Source organism: Amblyomma mixtum, chromosome 5, assembly GCF_055824585.1.
Source record: "Amblyomma mixtum isolate Tamu chromosome 5, ASM5582458v1, whole genome shotgun sequence".
Lineage (NCBI taxonomy): Eukaryota > Metazoa > Arthropoda > Arachnida > Ixodida > Ixodidae > Amblyomma > Amblyomma mixtum.
In genome coordinates this window covers 34,804,101-34,827,236 of record NC_143016.1, presented here as the reverse complement: position 1 = coordinate 34,827,236, position 23,136 = coordinate 34,804,101, and the positions used below count along the sequence as shown (strand labels likewise).

The window sequence follows — 23,136 nt, the reverse complement described above, 5'->3', positions numbered from 1 at the left end:
TGTAAGACTGCGACGAGACGCTCTTCTTTATTTACATTTATTCCGGCTGGACTGTACTATCATGTTCTGATTACAAGAAAACGTACACCTATATTTAAAGAAAAGATTGAGATATAAGAGGCTCGAGGATCAACTTGGTCGATGAGCTGGCTGAAGAAAGCCGATTTTCTAGTAGATGTACGCTGTGCGCATCCTTAAGGATTAAGTAGGCAGAGCTCGTCTTGGTAGCGTATTGCTTAAGCCTACACCGCCCGTTCTACTTCACCCTCCATCTTCAACGTTTCTGCACATTTGTGCATGATAAGCGCTACGCACGCTGACCTAGAAGGTATACCTATGCACCCTGGAAAGCATTAATTTGTTGTTCACTAGATTTCTTTTAAATAAATAAAACTCGAAAGATAGTATCCATAGATAAAAAAGCAAATTCAGAACTGCTATTCAAACCTGCGTTCTTTCTGTAAGAAGGGAGGCGCCGCGGCATTACTTTCCAAAGCTGATTAGTGAGCACGTTGGGGTTGTATGGCTGCTTTAGGCATTATTCATATTTTCGATGGTTCTACGTGTTTTGTGTTGCTATTACCTACGGCTTCGCTTTCAGTAATCATTTTGGGAGAGATCAGTAAAGAGATGCTGTCCAATACATGCGTTCTTGTCGCCTAGTTACCTCTTTACATCTTTACACCTTGTGTAACAGGGTGTGGGGCTCTTGCTGACAATTTTTGTCTTCGAAATTGACACCCTGGTGCTCTAGTGATTGCCCCAGAATTTGTATTCATCATTCCTTCGCCGCCGTGGCGCTGTAGTGCGGCGCTGTACGGAGTACGATTTGTGAGTGCGAGATGCAAACCTTAACCTGAGTTCTAGTTGACTCCTTGGGTGGATTTTTCATTGAACAGTAATGTTGGCATAATTATACTTAAAACCTTTTCGGTTTGCATCTCAACGCCCAGAGCAATGTCACAATCGAGGAGCGCGCGCGGGGTTGGTTAAAAGTCTCCAGGGGCCGTATTCTATAAGTTGTTCGATTTTCCATTGTCCATCTCACGTCCACTTGGTCCTCCGTCATTGGTGGCTCAGTTTATAACGGATGTTCCAGCGATCACGTTGAAAAATTTTCATGGATAGGCTTTTTGTGGTAAAAATACGGCTATTGTGGCGCAGTATTACCAGTGTTGGCGGACACCAGAAAACCGGTGAACGTCTAAGGTAGTAAGCTCGTTAACTCATTTTTATTAATTAACATTCAAGCTATTAGGCGTCTAGTTGTAATTAGAGATTTGTAGCCGGTCGTTAGTAATAACTATATCAGTTTTTAGAATTTCGAAAACGCAGTTACCCTCACCGCTATGGTTCGACAACGTTTGGCTGCATCGTGTGTAAATACATGCGCTCTCGAAAGCATGCAGGAAATCAGCCCCTTCAGTGCACGTAACTAGTCGAAAAGGACCAAATTTTGTCAAACCACAGAGCCAAGGGTAATCGCGTTTTTGAAATTCTAAAAACTGATATGGCTACTACTAAGGACCGGCTACAGATCTATCTCTGATCGCAATCAGGCACCTAAGTCTGATAGTTAAAACGTTAATTATTAGAAATTAGTTAATCAGCTTACTAGTTAAAATTATTCACCGGTTTTCTGGTGTCTGCCAGGCCTGGAAATACCATTCCGTGAAAGCCATAATTTTACCCTAAAAAGCCTATTTTTGAAAAATCTTTTAAAGTGGTCGCTGAAACACCCGGTATAATACGGTGCCAGGTCAGAGGGTTTGGTTTTTTAGCCGTGTATTGGGGGGGGGGGGGGTCCGAATTTGCGACTTCTCAAAAACTAGCCATTTCTGGAGGCTGAGGAGACGTCCCATCCTTACCGCTGAGAGCCATGGAAGCGTCATTGGTGCCATATCAGTGCCCGACTATACAGATCAAAGCCAGATCTGGCTGCGGCCAGAAGAGTTTTCACCAACCTTGCACAGGCAAGCTTTCGAAAGACGAACAACTTGGCCCCTACCGCCGCAAAGACGTAGTGGCCTTTGATCTTTCTGCTTGGTCATTGATAAGAGCGGCTTCTGAGTACCCAGTAATCACTCTACGGAATAAAGTGCACCCTCCGTGTTTCTTAATATCAAGATATTGGCTGATGAAGGCGGCCTTTATCGAAACTAGAAATCGTGACACAGTCCCGCGGAAGAAGAAACACGAGTGGGAACTTCAGGGCAAAAAAAAAAAAAAAATAAGCACCGGCGAAATGGAAGCCGGTGGCGGTAACTGCGGAGTGATCGGGTTACTCCGCAAATGCGCAAAGACTTTGGTTCCGGAGAGAATTGTCGATTGCAAGGGAAGAAGAAGCGCCCTACGATGGAGCAAGCGAATCGTTTTTCGAAATGAAATGGAGTGGTAACGGGATACCCGGTACTCTTTCTTGTCATTTGTTAATGAGAGATTACTGCAAGGAGTGACCACAACGCGCAATACCTCTTTGGAGACCACCGCAAGTGTGTCAAGTTTCCTAGATATACCGACCGTATTATAAAACTTAGTGATATTGGATTTTAGTGCGCAAAAGCAACAAAGACTATGATGCGCAATATAAAACTAAACTAACATTTTATAAAACTAAAGAAAATCTTGGGGAAACCACATGCTTAAAACCTTCGTGGTGAGAGCGCATTTCTTAGCATTCGCTGCCAAGTTCGCACTTACCTTCCCTGGTTATGCAGTCAGATTTACTCAATGGACCGTACTCAGCTTGACTTTGAAGGGTGACGTGATGATTTTGGTGCCCGATTATGGGTTTTCTTTCACGAAAAATTACTGTTTTTCTTTGTTTACTTGGCAAAAGTATAAAAGAATATGTCCGTAGCAGTCCGCCAGACGTAAGCATCTGGGCACATAAGTAACAACACAGGGATCTGTTTGCTGTCATGGCCGAAAGCAGCCTGAACTTTTTTTCTTGAAATACATTTATGCAAAATGGCAGATTTCAGCAATAGAAAAAAAAGAAGAGAGCCTAAAAAAAAAAGAGAAATAAGTATGTTCGCTGAAGAGGAGGCGTCTAAATGAAACGGAGGGTGAAGGGGAATACAAATGTAGAATTCGCGTCGCAGATCTTAAGACACGACATATATCATCTCCATCACGATTAACAACAGAATTGCTACCGGAACCATGTGTTTGTTCGCTTTGCTCAACAACAAACATTACTGTTCTTATTAATAATGAATGAAATAAAAATTAAAAAAGAAAAGAAACCAGGCCTGGATCTGTCACCGGAATAGCCACGCACAGTATTCCTGCCCCAGAAAGACGAGGGGATAGAAAGTGTGCAAAAACCGATAAGAGAGGAATGCAATTCCAAGCAGCGGTGCTCACAACGCAGAAAACACATTAAAAGACGGTGCACAAAAGTAACAAAAAAATGCTAAACGCAAAGAACAGACGCACAGCATAGTGTGTTGTAAACAGGTGGTGCATTAGCGAATGGCTCGGCGGCGGCAGTGGTATACCGTCATTACTGACAACCTAACGTCCTAAACACAGCAAACCACGATGCGCCTGATCACGTGGAGGTACACGGCAACGCAGGAAGAGAAATTTCTCTAAGCGTAGGGCCCTGCAAACATGGTTGCTGGCACTCTGGAAAAGAATCTGTGTTAACACCTCGTTCATCAATGACGATGTGATTCAACTGCTGCTACACAAGACGCGTAACATGTTTGCAAGTTTAGAATTTAGGAGCCTTACGGCGCCAGAGAAGATAAAGAAAAACTTAATAGGCAAACGAATGTCTAGTTTCATTGAGCGATATAACCGGATCACTCCAATGCTATTGCGTTCCAGGAATCTTGACGACTGTTATGTCTTCGCTTTTTGAAGATGCACACTTGTCGCAGACAGTTCTTTCACAAAGACCACGGCTCAAAATATTTTTTCGAGGAACTACTCAGATGAGAGTGCAACGCATCCAAAAGGGGACCCACAAGTGAATTGGTTTATTTACCGTACGTGCAGACACCCGCCTATTGGAGCGCCTGGCCGCCGCACGCCGAAAAAAATAAGTAAAGACAAGGAGAGGGAGGGAATAAAACGGGAATCGTACACCAGAAAGTAGGGCTGTTTGGGGAATTTTTCGAACTATAACAAAGCGCAGGAAGCGCAAGAAAAAGTGTGATTGCGTTATCATTTCTGTGAATGTTCTCGCTATGTGTGTGCAATAAATACACGAACACCTATAGAAGAGAACGAAAGGTTTCAAGTAAAGAATCTACTCCATGGCGATGATGCACCACTGCGGCTACGGGTTTATTTGTTTTATCGCATAAGATAAGATATCGCCTGTGCTTGCTTGCTTTCATGTATTGCTTACTGTCATCGCCTCATTGCCTGCAACGTGCACTTCATGACAATCGCGGAGAATGCCGCATATTGCCTCAGAATGCAATGACCTTACACCGCTTTTAGTAAGAAACAAAATAACATTCTGTGGTGCCACTTGTATACTTTGATGCGTATTTCAGGCTTTCTTGCAGAGGGGCGTTCCTGAGAAGTGAGCGTGAAAATTTTCCTTTTTTTTTTATTCTTGGGCACCCAGCTCGGTTTTGGCATTCTCTGAATTGTTTGGATGTTTTCAAATGCAGTGTGCTTGTTTACCACGTGTAGCCATGCGTAGCATGTCGACGACACCACAACTTGCGGCAAGAGTTGTAACCCTATTTCCCAAGGAATGCTTTTACCCGAGTGCATGTGTCTTTCTGCGGCGTCCCTCCCATGCGAATTGGTCCCAGCAATCCAATATGTGTAATGCGGGAGAGCTCTTGTCGGTAGGCTAAGTCATGTGCTCAGAACTTATTACATCTAGAGGCGGGTGCAATTTAACTGCGGAGAATGTGAACTATGTTTACTTCTACGTGTTTCTAAAAACACTCATAAACATCGCCGATACAGAAGAGTGTGCGTACACGTCCGCAATAGTAGACGAAAGTAAGCATGAATATCTAACCAAATACCAAGCGCGTTACGTTAGCGCATACCTACCGCATTTCGGCATTCACGTAGTGCGGCTGTATTTGACAAATTACCTAAACGCGCTCTTAACAGCAACTGCGGAACAAAGCCTGTAAGCGGAAGCTGGAAAATATACAATGTTTGCCACACAACATCTTATTGATGTCACGGGGGTCGTTTATCTTTTTTATTGTTGTTGCTATCGTTGAATGCAATTCTGCGCAAGTAGCAGTAGTGCATTATCTCGAATTGAAATCTTGCCACGCAAGTAAGAACTTAGTGTCGGAACAAAGGTCGTTGTACGCTCAGCGATGTCGTAATGTGCTGCGTGATGCTTTTTTAAGAAAACGCGGGCGACTGACTGCTTCCAGCAGCATACCAAGTTCTGCGCGCTTGATGCTTTCTGACTAAAGGCCATGCCGGGAATGCTGTATTCATGGCACAAATATGTTGGCATGGCGTCGCACGTGCATAGCACTATATTCACGACATGCAGTCGTTATTTAGACGACTGCCCGACTCTTCGCAGAAAGTAACGTGCACTAGAGTGCGGCTAATATAGTTTTCCTTCGGCTTGAAGTTATCGTTCTACAGTGGGACATACACGGAGGGAAATTGTAGAATGATGTGAATTATGCTCAGGCCAAAAAGATGTTTACGGCTTCATGTTTCCGTATGCGGGGAGAATGCGAGAGGCCTCTGGGCTGCACTGCTTGTGTATTACATTTCAGAGTCACGATATGTTCAGACGCACATATTAAGACATACCAAACGGGTCTCGAAAAAGATAGCCTTTTGCATAAGGCTATTCGAAATTTTGAGAATGCGCCAACACACTTTCCACAAACTAGCTATCGGCATATGTGCCCGCATACACATACCATAGCCCGTGTAAGATAAGGTGGGAACGCCCAGGAGTAAATATCTTCTAGGAACTGGCTCTCGACATGGCGAGCAGATAGTTGGTTGGTTGGTTTATAGGGTTTAACGTCCCAAAGCGACTAAGGCTATGAGAGACGCCGTAGTGGAGGGCTCCGGAAATTTCGACCACCTGGGGTTCTTTAACGTGCACTGACATCGCACAGTACACGGGCCTCTAGAATTTCTGCTCCAAAGAAATTCAACCGCCGCGGCCGGGATCGAACGAGCAGATAGTAAAGCCTTTACTGTCCTTCCATATCGCAATTTGCTGGAACTTAGTATAAGGTACTGTTGATTCTCCAGTGAATCATAGGCCTGATTCACAAAACTGCTTGCAAGACAGAATTGCGCTATATCGGCCGGCTTTGTTGCTGTAGTGCATGTTGGCCAAGTGACGCGCATGAGCCGCTGGAAAGCCATTCTTGCCTGCACAGAGTTTTTATTGTTCCGTCCCCGATTTGTTGACGCTTGGTGCAATTTTTCTAGAGCGCATCAAATAACGAGACGGAGTACGCGAATTTTTGAAAAGCTTGAGTATAAATTCGGCACAATTTAGGGTGCTAAGGAACGCAAAAACTTTAGGAGTAAAGCTGAGAGACGGTAAGAGAGAGGCATCGATTGGTGAACAAACTTAATTTCAGGAGATCTTAACGGAAAGTAAGAGGATATGTGTACTCGTGAAGGTCAACTAATGCAGAGAACGAGAAACAATTGGTCGGTCAGACTAACAGAGTGGATCACAGGGAGAGGAAGACGTAACGAGAGTGGCTAAAAGTCACGTGGAGATATGAGATATGGAAATCTGGGTTGAGACAGCTTGGCCCTGGGTAGCACAAGACATAGGGATGACGATGTGGATGTTGAAGCTAACGCTTGGCATTTTCTATTGGATGTCTTTCAATGCACCGTTGCTTTTAGTAGATACGCAACGCAGACTTTAAAGGGAGGTTCACGCAATAAAGCTTGCTATTCTCTAGCAACAGTGCTACATGAAAGAGCAGACATTTTCACCCAACGATCCTAAAATGGCTTTATGACGACGTATACATGACTCGATGTTTGTCATCATTTGGTTTTTGATTATTATAATTTTGAAGACGAAAACATGACGATTTTTTGCGGAGTATGTGTGGCCCGCGTCGTACAGCGCAACTTTTTAAGTAGAAAATCACTGAAAAGGCAACGCTTGAGGCACTACTTCGCTCCAGTGAAAGTTCAGCAACCTTTTGACTAGCTTCGGCAGTGTGCACAGATCTGAGTGCCATGCCAACGGGAACAGCGGCCGCAATCTACCCTGTTGACAGCACCAACTCGAAACCGTCAGTTCCTTTAGAGGTACAGAAAAATAGCTTTCCTTGCGAGACTGCGGTCGTAAAACACGCCGTTCTCAGCGAATGCTTTCCCTCCTGGCAACTATACCGATGCGAAGGTTGCAGCGAGAGCAAACTTTGGGACTCTCCAGGCAGTTTTTGGACGTCGCCAAACCTAAAGTGACAGCATGGTGCTAGCACAACCCGTCACTTCTCGAGACAACAATGAGCTCTGGCACGAGATGGTGGCGGCATTCAAGGTCTGAAGGGCAAAGTTCCTCACCCGCCTTTCGGCCCTTGTTGCCTGTCGCTCCCTTACCGGTGCCTTTTGGGCAGAGCGTAAAAACATAGCACTTATCTTTTCGAAAGGAATGAATGAAAAACACGAATAAATGTCTTGTTTTCCTTACAACAGATGCTGTACCTTGCATATTTATATATTTGTTTTACGGAGCATCTCTTGCTTAAGCATACAAAAGAAAGGTAGAAAAATGCTGAGGTGCGAAGAGTTGACAGGGGAACGGCTGTCGTAAGTGCCAAGCTAGCCTCCCCCGTATGTCTCAACCAGTGTTTTCGACGTTGCGACTCGAGCCATTGGAGCGAATCTTCCATTCCAGAGTAAAGAAGTAACATTCGGAGAAGAAACACGGTTAATGGCAACGTCTAGGAAGATTCATCAACCGGACTGGTGAAGTGGGCAAACGCAGTAAGCGTTTACGAATAGCAGCTCGGTTTGTTTACTAGAGAGCGGCGTGCTAAACGTATTGATCGCGCGAAGGAACACGTGACAGAAAGACTAAATGGCAAACTTAGCGCACTGATCGGAGTTGAATCTCGAACTTCCTAGGCTAACGACCAAACTCCATCACCGCTAACGAGGGGGGTGTAACTCCGAGCGCCGTTCCGTCATCTTGAAGAATGTGCGCTCTGGCACGCTGGCTTTTTCTCTCGCCTTCGAAGTGGTTGTGCACCGTCATGCTGCCTTCGCCACATCGGGAAGGGCTGCTTTCCCGCTATGCGCATCTCTCTCCACGGCTTGTCGTGCCGCCGCGTCGGCTGGCGTTGTTTCGTTGCCGAGTGCTCGGGCAAACGCCCGGATTGCCGACCGCGGTCGTCGCGAGCTTGTGTTGCTTGTGAAACGGCGCTCGAGATTCCCTCCTTCCATCTCGCGACGAGCGCGCTGCGGCGTTTTCCGTCTCAGGGTCACAGCCGTTTGTTTTTACCCCGTCTTGCGCAGCCATTACCCCCCCCCCCCCCCCCTCCCGGTTGTTGTCCTTGTCGCCGTCTGTCGGTAGAGTCACGTGACGTGTGCGACTTGCACGCGGGCACTTTTCGAGAATCCCATCCGGCGTGTCGTTCCGCTTTGGACAAAACAGCGCGCCGAAGCCCACATCCGCTCTTGCACCTTTTATTGCTGGAAAGTTTCCTTCTCTTTTTTCTGTTTAACCGCTTGTTGTGGTCTTCTGCTTCGTTCTTAGAGGAAGACAGGCGGAGGGAAAGGGCGGCTGGCAACAGTGGAGTGACATGTATCCCTCCGCAAAAATGCTCTCGCCTTCGTGGTACACCACGCCCGCAGAGCGTTTGACATTTGCGCATCTCGGCGACGGCGCATGTGTGTGCGTGCGTGTGTGTCGCGAAAAGTCATTTCCGTGTAAGAGAAACATGACAGGATGCTAACGCGTCGTCGTGTCAGGGTCCGAAAAGAACGGAAATAAGCAAAGAAAACAGGGATTCGTCTATCCCGAAGCAAGCATGTCTCGCCCTGTTCTGTATGCATGCAAATGACGCTCACAAAGGCCCCTGTACGAGTCGCGTGGCAGCGGGTTGTGCTACATTTCTTTGGAACCACAGACATGTCCCCGACGCTTGGGACTTCTGAGTGAGGCTTGCATAGCTGTTTCGATGCCTCTTGTTTGCTGCCCTTCCTTTGAAATTGCATGTGCTTTATTTATTTCTTGGTTCTTTGGCGAGACGCGGCTTTCGTTTGAATAGCGTCCTTGCACCGCTTGGCTTACTTGTAAACAACACATGTAACACGAAGTGGGTTATGAATTGGTGGCCCCTGTGGGTATAATGTGGGCAGCCTATGTGGGGCTGATGTGGGTTCTAGAACTCTGGCCCACATTGGCCCTACGGGGGTACCCAATTAAACTCTCCCTACCAACGCCCCTACATACGCAGTCCATGAGAATTAAATTCAGTTTTACATGTCGGTTAGCCCTCGCAATTGCTTAATGTGGCCGATGTGTCTTCTATAGAGGAAACCCTAACATGGGCTGCTTGCTGTCACGTTCCCGATAGAGGGGTGTTGTCGATAATTTGTTGACTGCCCACTTGGAGACCACCGGGGTCCATCATCGCGCCTGCCATGAATGTGGAAAAAAGTATGCAGCCCGTGAATTAGCCAGTGAAGTCTAGCGGAGCACACTTAAGACGAGTATAGGAAGCCCTCATCTGATTCTCTACTCAGTCCCATGCTGGGCTGCCGCACTAAGTATTGTGAGTTGCTTACTGCATGTTCCCAAACTATGAAGAAGTTGGAATGGGTTAAATGTTGTCCAAAGCATCTTAGTCAGGTTGAGCAGTTATTCCTATGTGTGCTGGGGTCATTCTCCTAACTAAGTGACTGATAGAGCCAAATACATGAGTGTTTCTGCAATGAAGGGATGGAGCTTAAAACTCTTATAATATTAGGGGTATGAAAATAGTCCTTTACCGGAACTGCATCGAAGACAAATATCGTAGCTTGGCTACTGAATCAAATCGGAATACGGGAGCCCTAAACCGAGTGGAATACGAATCGTATACGAATGAAATAGTCATAAAACCAAATCTAGCAGGACTAGGATGTCTTACGAATAGTCGACATTTGTGCGAAAAATAATTTTAAAAAATAGTCGTGCAAAAGGGCTAGGCGCTTCCGTGCTGCCGTTACGGCGACATAACTTACGGAGCTTTAGCTGTAGCTGTCAGAAGATGCAACACGGTGTCAGTATGTTAACTCTTGTTCGTATTGGAAAATCGATAATTGGTAAGACGACTGCGAATAAACTAGCGTCATATGTCAGTTACCTTTGAGCACGAACGGCGCCACACGAGCGGGCTGCGTCGGAGCCCTGAACTCTCCATTGCTTGCAGTCCTATCAAGACAAAATTCTGTGTGAAACCGGCATGGACCCTATTTTTTATACAGACGCTGAAGTAAACGGCGCGCACCCTACTGGAGCTTCGTGCCAATTATTTGACAACTATTCGAAAACTTGACAGTAGATTAGATTCGTTCCATATAATTTAGGAAGTGAATTATATGATTCGTTCAGCCCGCCTTGCAATGAAACCATTATGTAGCCATAGGCCTGCTCAAACGATCTTCGCACCAAAGCCACTGCAGCCATTGTTTATTGTATGTAAATACTAATCGGGCCCTGCGTATTCCACATTCTTCATTAGTAAGCTGCCATCATTTCTTGTATTTCTTTCGCGCGAATCATCTTAGAGCGAGTATTGTTATTTCCGTCGCTGCAACTCCAATAGCTGTTTCATGAAATTTCTCAAAGAAACTGCACAGTGTTCGCGGTAGTTAAGTACCAGGTGCAGTTTTTGTTCTAAGCTTTTACTTTTGATCAACTATATAAAGTTTCAGCATATTTCATTCAAATATATTGGGGTGCAAGCCGCGGACGTTTCTTTTTAACTTTATATGCTTGCAAGCAGGCGCTGCTCGTGCATTTTTGATAGTTGCTTTAAAGAAAGGGTCCGCATATTCTCTCAAACGGGCGCCAATCACGGGCAAGATGTCTACGGGGCAGGAGCGCGTCCTCGTCATCAGCAGTTTTATAACACCATCCATAGCGCCGTCTTCAGGGTATTCGAGGGCACCGCTTTCACAGTTCGAAAACAGAAGCGACACATTTTACGGCAGCGTTTGTTGACGTCAGGAGACCCGAAGGGCGACACTGGAAGAGCAGGTGAAGAGAAAACAAACAAACAAGGAAACAAACAAAGCGAGAACGAAGCTAAACCGTGAAAATTGGCTGGCGGCGTCGAAAACTCCGAAGTCAAGGAGAGACCGCCGGGTGTCCTTGACACTCTGCACCGCTTGATGCTCTCGAAACGCCAGAAGGCCTTCGTCTACCTTCGGCGGTCAGCTGCCGCCCCTATTCAGCGAGGGCCGCTTATATGCGTTGCAAAATAGGAGTTCTACGGTTTGCAGTTCAAGTTTTTCAGGACGCACTGTTTTGTTTTATTCATACACTTGTCGGCGCCTTTTTTCATCTTCGGAGGTGCAGAGGCAGCTGTGTCGGGGGCGTCCACGTCCCACGCTGCTCCGAGGTGGCGAAATGGCACCAAACAATCTCCGAAGCAAAAAGAAACGCGCGACCTTCCGATTGTAGCGGCCGGCACCCCCAAAGGGGTGCTTTTTTAAGCTTCTGACGTCACGCAAGAGCCACCATGCGACTGGTGACGTAGCACGCAACCCAGGGAGTGTTTCTGTCCATACCCAACGGCTGCCCCCCCCCCCCCCCCCCCCCTCCCCCTCCTTGCTTCCTTTCCTCTCTCCCTTTTCCTTCTTTTTTTCTGACGCAAGGGTCCTTTCCCGAGCAACTACCCCCTCCCCCCAAATCACCCTCCTCCTCTCCAGCCGCCTCCCTCTCATCCACCACAGAAGTTTGTTTGTCAAACGGAGAGTTTCGGCGGAACGGATCCTCCGTGGATCCCTCAGAGCCGCACATGCGGCCGGATGCGTCTGCTGTGTGGTACGGTTTCGCCACGCGCGAAGAAGCCTTTGCCTGGCAAGCAGCTCAAATGCTTTTTTCTCCACTCTCATCCTGCCGATCAGGGCCAGACAGACGTATGCGACGCGACGTGCGCAATACTTTTCAGGGTCATTTTTGTCGAACGCTTTATTGCTTTTTGTGCGTGTCTTCTTCTTCAGTGCAGCCCTTTCCATACTGTTTTCCATTTCCCTGGGGTAGTCTCGCGTGCGGCGGATCGGTTTACGTGAAAGAAGCAGAAAGGGGAGCGAAGAAGAGACACAAAGAAGGGCACACGTTTCGGGCACTTCGTTCGCTTCATTCAACTCCTCCACCAGAGAGAGGGCGCTACGCGCGGAGATAAACGGTGAGAACGAATCCGGACGTGAGTGAGAACGGCGGGGGAGTTCGAGCGTTTCGTATATACGGGGGCCGCCCGATCAGATCCGCTGTCTGGCGTGTCAACGCGTATTCTTAGAAATGGCACCGTCATTGTCCCGCAAGGAAAGGACGCTTCGGAGCACGCGCGGAGATGCGCCAGTTTCGAACTGCTCCTATTCGATTTGGAAATCGCTTCGGGGAAGAGAACTGCAGCCAGCGAGAGATGGAGCTGTTTGCGAAACGTCGCTGCTGCGGAAGAGCGACGCCGCTGTCGATCTTGTCGAGCTCCGTGCAGGGTACCGCTCCAGAGCGTAAACTTCGCCCCACTGCAGGCAATACATGCCTCGGGCTGTGGACAGGAGATGCGAGAAATTTGTTTTCGCTCATCTGCGCTCACGCAGAACAGCGAAACCCGCACGGCGTTTAGCAAATAGCAGCCATCAAAAATGACGCTCGGTACGATCGGTATATTTTCGAGGCTATCGCGACCGTACTGGATGCGCAGTAGCTGCGTCATGGGGTACAGTCGTGGGTAAATGAAACCCCTTCGCCCCTCTAGAATGGAGCTTTCTCTCTCAGATCGCAGCGTTTCAATTTATCTTTGTTGCTTTCGCTGTCTTGAAGAATAAACCAAGCGCTATTCTACGAGGACTGCCACTAGCCTCGCCAGCCTCACTGCAATTAAAGTTCAAAGTGTAACGGTGACTTATTTTGTTCACGGGTACACGTATAACACTCTCATGCTCTGTGGCAAGTCTTGCTCGAAATTTAAAAATAATATAAATAAACAGTACTGTTACGCACAGAGAAAGTTTCGTGGGCGTTGGCGACTGCGGTTCTGCAAAACTTCCTGCATCCTCTCGGGTAAATCAATACGATTTAGTCACGCAGGGAAAGGGCGGTGAATGTTTGCTTTTTTTGCTCTCACAATACTACTCTAGGTGGCGCCTCTATCGCGAACGTTCGACGACTGTTGCGGTAGCTTGTTTGGTCGTGATTTGGTTGTTTGCCTTGTTTAGTCTCCTGCTTTTTGGTCGAGGGAGTCGGAAGCGTCGCGAGGTAATAAAGAAGTCACGAGGCGCACGCCTACAATTCGAAGGAAACACGAAAGACAGCGCAACTTGCCAGCGAAAGTTGATGTCAATCTTTATTAGGGCAGTTAGCCAGCTCTCGCAAGCAAATTTTCTGGTTCTGTTCTCTGCGCTCGTCTTGAAGATTTAAGTGTGGAAGCTTGTTGCTGGTTCGGATTGTTGGCTGAAACGTGATAGTTTGCGCACTGAATTTAAAAATTAAAAAGAACACTGGCGCCATTTTAAAGTTGTTCTTTGTTTCTTTGCCACATTCTGATGACAAAGAGGCTACTTCTGCTACAAACAGAGATTCCATGGTCTAGAAAACAATATATAAAGTACAGGTATCCCCACTCACCACTGCCGTTTCTGCAGACTAACTGTGGCGGATACGTTCATGGCTTCTATGGGTAAGGATCTCTGAGGCTGATCCACACAGGCATGTCCACTTGCAGCTGGTGATCGCACAGTCTGTGTCATCACTGATGTCACCAGACTGAATAGAATGAGGGAAGGAAGAGGCATCATTTTAAGCTCTTTCTCAGAGATGAATTCGTATAACGATGCTGAAAAAAAAAAGAAGCGTCAACAGTCAGAAAAAGATAAAGAATCAGCTTTCACTGGGAAGACCAAATGGACGAAACTGTTCAGTGTCCCATTCAGTCACACTCTAGCTAACTAGGATGTCTTGGTACGATACGACATAGTATGGTATGGTATGGTATGGTATGGTATGGTATGGTATGGTATGGTATGGTATGGTATGGTATGGTATGGTATGGTATGGTATGGTATGGTATGGTATGGTATGGTATGGTATGGTATGGTATGGTATGGTATGGTATGGTATGGTGTGGCGTTGTATATATGATTTAATGCCCCGAAAAACTGCAATAAATACGGAGAATTGGTTGGGGGTTCACTACTGCATCTAAATTGCCTGGGGAAAACGGATAGCATCGCCACATAATGAGAATTAGTAATAATATACTGAGCCCAAAGGAGGGTTATTCCAGAGTACTCGAGACGCGCACACCCCAGTGAAAATCCCGACCGTATATTTCTTGTCGTGGTCGATAAAGTGGCCATATCCATATGCTATTTCCACTTAGAAGCTGAGTTCTTGTGTATGTTCGTCACTTCTCTACGCCCGTAGACGTGCGAAGCGTCTGCAAGTGATCCTCTTTTGCAAAGAAGGATACCAGGGAGAAATGTTTTTCAACTATTGCATATGTTAAGCTCATCCACGTTATTTCCAAGCAAACTCGCCTGAACAAGCAGGTGGAAATAAAAAACAAACATTTTTATGAAAGCTCGCACTGTTCCAGTTACCTTCAGTGTCATTTAATGGTCAAAATGAATAAAAAAATGCAATGACTTGCGACGTGCGCAATGGGTTATGCAAAAGTGCAGCCAGCAATGAGTGTTTGGTCTATAAGCCCCCCTATCGATTCCACAGAAATATCCGGCATCTCAAATTGGCGCTAAGGAATCGACACGGTGTTCGTGTGCCTTTGAGGAGCCACACGAGTGAGATCGCAAGCAATCGCCAAAACGGAATAACTTCCAGCCACCCGTGGGAGCTGAGAGAACATGAAAATTAACAGAATTCTCCCACTTTTAACAATTTAACTCTCTCTCCCTCTCTTTATGAAAAGTTCTGAGGCCTGATCAATCGCTAATGCATGTAGTTTCGTTGCCACGACTGTTCTATGTGGCTTATCTTGCTTGAAAGCAAGATAAGTACTCATTGCAGTGAGTAGCACCGCTGCGCTGCGTTAGGCGCTGCAGTGCGCCTGGAGCATGAACAGGCTACGGTTTTGCGTTCACGTGTGCTCTGTGGTCCTGGATATCTTCGACGAAGACTGCATTGAAGAAAATAATGGGTCAATAGCCAACATTTTGGTACTTACAGCCCCCTAGCTCTTAAACGTGCTAGAAATTGACTCGATATTGATCTGGCAAGACTTGCCACGTGTCCACTACAACTGAAATAAAAGCTGACGAGAATAGTTCCTTCCCGATGCATAGTAAAAACTTGAGAAGTGAGCCCTGGTGAAAGCGAAAGTGTTCAAAAGGGCATGATTTTCTGCAGGCCGCATTTTCGGCACTGTGAAGCTCAGCGGGCGAAGCGCCCTGGCCTAACGTAAGTGTTTATTTATTAGGACTGGTTATCGGTCCTATGTTATGCAAAGTTTAAGGATGTTTGCGGCTCGCGTTTCCAGGAAATGATTGTTTTACTAGCGGGCTATACGTGGGGGAGAACGCAATATCATGGCTTTCTCTAGGGCGTAAAGATAATGGTTTTATTGCTTGCTCCAAAGCTCTACCATTGTTTTTTCGCTATTTATAGGGCGGTCGGAAAGCGCAAAACAAAACATTGATGGCACGCAGAAGAAGCGAAGAAAGCTCTGGAGAGCCCCAAGCAGCACCAGCGCCATCAGGCGTCTGGTGTTTTCAAATATCCAAATCACAGAACAGTAAACAAAATGGGACGATATGAGAGGCTGGAACTGCATAGAATTTCCTCGAAACCTGGGCGGCGCACTTTTTCTGGTTGGTGAGAATGGACAACGCATTCTGAAGGTGAATCAGGCTCTGTTTGGTGTGGTCTAAAAAAATATTAAAACCTTCGTGTTCACGTACTGCGAATCAAAACAAATATCTAGTCCAGTCCATTCAAAATAGGACTTAGCGAGAATGTAATAGCAGTCGCACCGAAAAAAAAAAAAACTTGTGAGGACAGGAGATTAAAAAAAATGGCTGAGGCTTAACTTGGCTAAGCCTGGAGAATGCGAAGCATCATCGTGTCGCGTAATTTGGAGGCGCACAACCACAGCGACGGCGCGAGGTGGGCCCCCGTTTCTGCGCTGTCGTGACGTCATCGTGTCACGTGGTGTGACGTCATGTATCACGTGATTTGGAGGCGCACAACCACAGCGACGGCGCGAGGTGGGCCCCCGTTTCTGCGCTGTCGTGACGTCATCGTGTCACGTGGTGTGACGTCATGTATCACGTGATTTGGAGGCGCACAACCACAGCGACGGCGCGAGGTGGGCCCCCGTTTCTCCACTGCCGTGACGTCATCGTGTCACGTGGTGTGACGTCATGCATCACGTGATTTGGAGGCGCATAACCACGGTGAAGGGCTGAAGTGGTAGCTAAAGTAGTATGCTTCGCATAAGAACTATTGTGCAGCAAACCTCAAACAATGCCTGGCGGTAGGAATGCCTGGTCTGCAGCGGATGTTAAGACAGAACAGGGCAGGGTCCTGCGGGGATACAGCGTTTTTCATTCGAATGGGCTCACAATGATTGTGCTGGTGCCCTCGGAGTCCGCTTTGTGTGAATTCATTTCAAGGATAATTTATTAGTTTCGGAAGGACGTCTCACTTCGCCCCAAAGACTTTAATTTTTCCCCGCCAGCAGGGCAATATGAAAAATGCCAAAATTTAATTTCAAATTTCTTTCGAAATTGCTCACGTCAAAGTTATTAATTTCGTAAAATCTTACGCTTCTCCGCTTAAGCTAGCCTTTTCATATTTAATGAGCTTGCGCACACAACGGTGGGAAGTAATTCGGCTGTGCGATTGTTAAAAATAAAACTATGATGCGCAAATTTGCTTCGCGTTTTGCCCCAGTCTACTTTAATTTCTTGTGGAATATTTTCATAGAGCCAGAAGGAAAGAAAATCTGCTAGCGCGAGCTCAATACTCACGCCTGTTTCTACGATGCCACGCCGCCCTCGTCTGTGCGTGTGCAAGCGCCTACTGCGGCTCTTGCGTCATCCCGTTGTTTTTGATGAGTTTGAGGCTGAAACGTTTTGCTTTGATTGCAGACTTCGAGATGCGCGGTGCATAGATGTTGCAAAATGTCGGATTTTTTGGCGAGCGTCTTGCTTACGCACGAGTCACGTAGGTTTCCTGGATCGAGTCCCAGTTTCGGCATGCAGCGCACACACACAGCCGCTGTTTGCACTCGGCACCAGCGCCTTGCACAATGCCACTGGAATCGGAAATGAAAGGAAGCTTTTAACCACCTCGCAAACGTGAAAAAGTCAGGAAAAGCTGCAAAAAAAGAAAATAATGACTACAAGTTTGTAAGCCATGGGGCGTACAGCAATACGAAGAAGAGGTAAAAAGGCAGCAAAAAGTTCGTACCACACGAAGCGCGGGCATAAACAACACACGGAGTTCCTGGGGCGAGAGAAAGATAAGGGAAGTACGCTTCATTGATTCCGGAATAATATTAGCCTAGGCATACTCCTGACTTGTTGCAATGTACGCGTGGGTAAAGGTTTGGGGACAGCGCAGCAGGAGAAGAAAAACAAAAGAGAACATCGCGCATTTTAAAACGAACGAGTTGTTGATATCCTAAAGAAAATCAAGATGAAAAGGGCATGGTCACCGCATGTAGTAGCGAAGACTTCAACCGTTCTCCTGATAGGTTTTTAGAGTGGATTACAAGAGGTAAGTTAGGGTATGAAAATGCGGATGGCGCGATAACCGTCTTTTTTAGCGAACACCTGAACAGTGCTGTGAGTGAACGTACTGCTCATATACTGCTAGTTAGTTCCCTCCGCAGGATTTGGCTGTGGTTGATGTGCATACTACAAGCATCTTCAAGTCTCTCATTTCTTCACTTCATTTTTTGACAGTCTCACGATATATTCTCTTTCACTGTGGTATGTCCGTTTTGATGACAGGACACGCCGGTCGGCGCATGGCGTTTATAACCTTAAAAAGCATTGCACAACCCGAAAGCTCACAGGAAGCACACGTACGCTGTAAGAACAAATAATGAGACGCTTTGTGACAGTAGTCGCTTGTTTGTTTAAAGTCGTTCTGTACTTAAATGTGGAGCCGCTAAAGAGCAGTAACGGGATCGCAAACTACAAAACACGGTGTAGCCCACGTGAATTCCAGCACCAATGTAATCCAGGCATAGTGCGGCTTAAAGTACAAATTTTTTACTTCGGGGCTTTCTGAACAAAGAGGTGCAAATTTCTTGCGTGATGCGTCGCATGTGATTATGCTGCGGCATTGAAAATTATACTCATGCCAGACGGACGTTTTCTCCAAAAATCACGAATCGAAACCAAACGTATTTTGGCGGTTGAACTACTCTTTACTCAGTGTTTCCTGTTGTGAACAGCTCTCTCAGGTATATGACTATAAAATCTTCGAAGGAAAGGTATGGCTATATGGCTAAGTGTCTCCAGATAGTTTTTCAACTATGAGTGCGTACATGTGCAGATGAACATAAGATCGCTTCGTTTATGTGAATTTTCGCAACAGATGACTTGGTGGGAGGGGGAGGGGGGGGGAAGGGTTAGAAGAGGTGCGCTGAACTAATTTTTCTTCCTTTTTTCTTCACTTATATAATCACGCAGCTACATCCACGCTGTGGTCGCCTTCCTATGGCCAGATCTTCTGGAGAGATCTGCAAACAACGAAATACTATTATGTGACGCAAAATTAAGAACATTTACTGATATGGTGATGTATTCTAACAAGACTGTGTCATTTTTTTTAAGTTAGAGTTTATTTTCAAATGCGGACACGAATTACCCTTAAGCAAGTCCGCCAGTCGCCTTAACAAGTCCTTTCGTCCGCCTATCTGGTCAATTCAAAATACGCCCTTGTGTTCAGCCTGCTTTGAATCCATGCATGAGCGAAGCTTGTTGCACAAACACTTGGTCTCTCGAAAGCATAGCTCTGGGACTGCTAGCTTACTGCTAGCTTTTCTTTAAAACAGCGCAAAAGACAGAGACACAGGTAGCAGAGAGACACACAGCGCTGACAGTGACAGCAATATGCGCGACGGTGAAATGGGATTCAGAGGACAAGTACTGAAAAGAGGCCGGGAAACGAGAAATGAAGCATACAAGGGTAGACGTGCGCGCTAGTTGGTGGTTCATGATTCCTTAAAACAGCGCAAAAGACAGAGACACAGCGCTGTGCGTGTCTCTTCTATGTCTGTCCTTATCTTTTGCGCTCTTTAAAGGAATCATGGACCACCAACTAGCCCGCACGTCCCTCGGATGCTTTTCTTTCTTAGCGTTTCAAGGTCTTCTGAGTGCCGGAAAGGGCGAAGCATGCTAGCCCAACTCTAGACCGTGGCAAAGGACGAAGCCTTTGCATCGGAATTGACCCAGATAAACCAGTTGCACTTACAGCCATCACTGCAGCTTGAATCCTTTCTTCGATACAGCTTGTCCTCTGCTCTGTATCTTCGGTAGCGCAAGTGCCCATTTTATGGTGCGCTTATTTCATGAGAGCTCTTGACTAAATATTATTTCGAACATCATGAGCTTAGGCGTCCTAGTGTAGCATTGCTCTCCTACCGACTCATTTGTGAACACTGACAGAGCTAGTGTGACTATGTCATGTCTTATATTATGCATGTAGACGCTTAAGGCAGCCATGAGACAGGGTAGCGTAAACGTTTCGTTAGTGCTTGACGGCATAACGCATTTATCGCCGAAGATAGTACCACGTCATTCTGAGGGTCCGTGCTGTTTATTTGGAACGGTATTTCGGCGCCGCAACTGTGAACGCTCAAGCCAATCGTCAAGATCCACTGACTGCACTGCTAAGATCCACTGGTTCGGTCACCACGGGATCATTCTCGAAATTATGCGTCCTTGACTGCCGCTGTGAACCCGAGGCCTGTGACCGCGCTGTGCGTGAAGCGGATGCGCTCGTGGAACCCGTGGCGAAAGAGACACCCGGACGGTTGGCATCCGACTCCGCGGCGGGTCACATTGGCGACGACTCCGGTGGTAGCGGCGCCGTTCGCAGAGTGTGAGAGAGAGAGGGGGAGGGAGGTCTGAGCCCGAGGCCGCGATTCGGGACTTGACCCGCATGGGCCGCTATTTTGAGCCCTTCCTGGCGAGAGCCAGGAGACCTGCGCAGCCTCGTGACGTCACGGCGGCAAGGAATGAGCGTGAAGGCTCGCTCTCGCCCGCTCCATCCTCGAAACCAGACACCCGAGTCGCACCCGCCGCCCGGTAGACTCCTTGTCGGCCCGCCGGGCCGCTTAGTAGACGACAGTCGCGAGACCCGGGTTGTCGCGTGTGGAATAAGTGCACCATCACTTGGTTCATATAATGTAGATAGAGTTTGTAAAGCAGACCCGTTTTGTACCTGTGATCTTGTGATCGGCACTCTGTGATAGGCCGCTCCTGGCAACTCTGTGCAAAGGCGAGCTGTGACCTCCTGGAGAGGTTGTGACCGGATTCGCATCCCCGCTTCGCTTCTTTGCTCCGCGACAACGAACCTCGCTCTGCACGGGAATAATACGCCGCGTGGACATCCTTTAGTGCGTGCCTTGGCGATGGGTGCATCGCGCGATGGTTCGTCGGCAGCGTGACCTTTGGTAAGCATGGGGCTCTGCAAGGGTTGATTTGTGACTTCATGGCAGGAAACTTTCTGGCTTATGGCATCAAGCTATGGCTGGAAGTGACGGCTGTTAACATGAATCGAAACCACGCATGGCAGGCTTAGCTTAGAAACCCTCTGTTCCTCTCTTACTGCTCCTGCGGTGAGAAAGAACAAGTTTCCATACACTCGCGTGCTTTCGTTCGAGGGCAAAGCGTTGCAGAGGACCTGTCATGACATTGTGTTGAGGTTTAGAGTTGGTTTGTATTGTTGTCTTGCCGCTGCGGTGGCTCAGTGAGTCAGTGGTTATGGTGCTCGGCTGCTGCCCGAAAAATGCGGGTTCGATCCCGGCTGGGCGGTCGCAGTGAGAAGGAGACAAAATGCCAGAGGCCCGTATGCTGTGCGATGTCAGTGCACTTCAAAGGACCCCAAGTGGTCGAAATTATCCGGAGCCCTCCACTACGGCGGCCCTCATAGTCTGAGTCGCTTTGAGGCGGTAAACCTCATAATGAAACCAAACCAAACCTATTGTTGTTTCGGGGCCAGAGACCAAAGTTTGGAGTATAATGCAGGGCGTCAAACTTTTCAGGAGAGATAAATGATGGCTGCGAAAGGTCACACCTGAATTAGAAGAAAATGAAAAGAAAGACAAAGTCGGAGTTTTTTAGTAAACACTAACTGCGAGATGTCAGCATTGTACAGGTAGACGGCATAAACTAAGCGCAGAATGTGGTGCTCGTATAGTTCTACAAGTATGCTATAGTACGATATATATCTAGTTGCCTAGGATGAGTCACGGTAGTATCGACATGATTATCACAAATAATTTTTGCAATAATAGATGTGTTGTCGAGGCACTGAATAACGTTTGTCGAAATATTCATTACGAATAATGAGACTGCGGTGGTTTTAAGGTGCAAGCAGCCAGTAACCATGTTAACAAGTGTTCCGCATGCGCCTCACAGTCAAGGAGGAATGTTCAGCCTTAGATATAGAAAGCCCACGCGGTTCGCTTCTAAGCCGTGTAGTAGTGCTGTTGCAGAATCCATGGAAGTCCTGACTTAAGTAGGCCTGAGGTCCATACCTTCTCTCACCGTCAAACAATTTGAAGCGTCGACCATGCACAACGAGATACTCAGCATGGCCCAGAAGCAGCCCTCTTCGAATGAATACTTTCCACAGAAGGGGTAGAGGGCTGGTAAAAAGTTTGCAGGCCACAGGGTCTGCTTTTAATCGGTATATCCTGGCACTTAAGATGCCGATAAAGCTATCAAGGTTCTCAGAGGCTAGAACAATACTTCTTCCACCCTTTACAGATCCTTTCAGCTTCGGGGGGCGTCGTAAATGCCCGACTATACTGATCAAAAGCAGACCCTGTAGCTTGAGAACTTTCGTCCAACCTTGCACATCGTAACGTTCACTAAGAGGTCGGTGTCCTTTGATACTTCCAAATTAACCGTGATACTGGAACACAACGCAATAAACTATTTTCAGGGGTTCATGCAAGCTATTCAGATGGGGAAGAAACGTTCCATGCTTGCTATAAAACAAGCACGTATTGAGAAAATGCTGGAAGTGAACCCCAACGACACAAAAGAAGTACAGAGGTGACAGTTCGCATCTGACCTTGCATAGCCTTGCTGAAGTGTAGCCAGAGTCATTGCACGGTCAACACAAGAGAATAGCTTTCGCTCGTGATAAACCCCATGTATGACAAGAGAGAAGCCGAGGCGGCCGAAACGAGAGGAGAGGGGTGAGGCTCTCCGTGCATTGTGAGATTCCCTCGTTTTGGAACTCTCACCGATGCAGACTGATATCTGCGAAAAACGATAATTCCGCAAAGTTGCTTGTGACACACCATTTCTAGAACTCTAATTTGAGGTTTCCCACTGTCGTCATTAGCAATAGCAATACAGTCAATAACATTGCGCAGTGTACGATTCCAACATTGCAGCCCAAGGCAATGGAGGCCAAAAATGGTACAAAAGACAACGTCCGCCCACTTAAGTTTTGCGTCTGAGACGTTGTAGCTTGTAAGACACCTATTTATATATGCTATTTACACTAGTAACTGTTAGCTTTGTCTGGAAGGAGAGACTCTGAGTACTTTTTAAAACGAAACTGGCCTTTTACTCCAACGTTCTGTATCGCTAACTATCGTATCAATGCAATTTTTTTAGTCTTCTTTTGTCGTCGAGTGAGTTGCTTCTCAAAATTGAAGAGAACAGAATCTAGCACGCCCAGATCTAAAGAGTTTTAGTTATCCTGTGTTATGTGTGCTAGGAACTTCGTTTAGAACTGCAAGACAAACGAGATTT

General features: G+C 46.9%; 1 protein-coding gene across 6 annotated transcripts in view; it reads left to right on the top strand.

Moving 5' to 3' along the window:
• Window positions 1-23,136, top strand: part of tn (tripartite motif containing protein thin) — a 116,670-nt gene that overhangs the window by 66,863 nt on the left and 26,671 nt on the right. For 2 of the 6 annotated variants that reach the window (XM_089543895.1, XM_089543897.1), the window contains exon 1: window positions 20,423-20,816. The exons of 2 other annotated variants lie outside the window; for them this stretch is intronic. The gene's annotated coding sequence lies outside the window, so the exon portion shown is untranslated. Of the gene's footprint in view, window positions 1-20,421; window positions 20,817-23,136 lie in introns of those variants that run through there. 2 more of the 6 variants (XM_089543896.1, XM_089543892.1) reach the window with 2 other exon arrangements.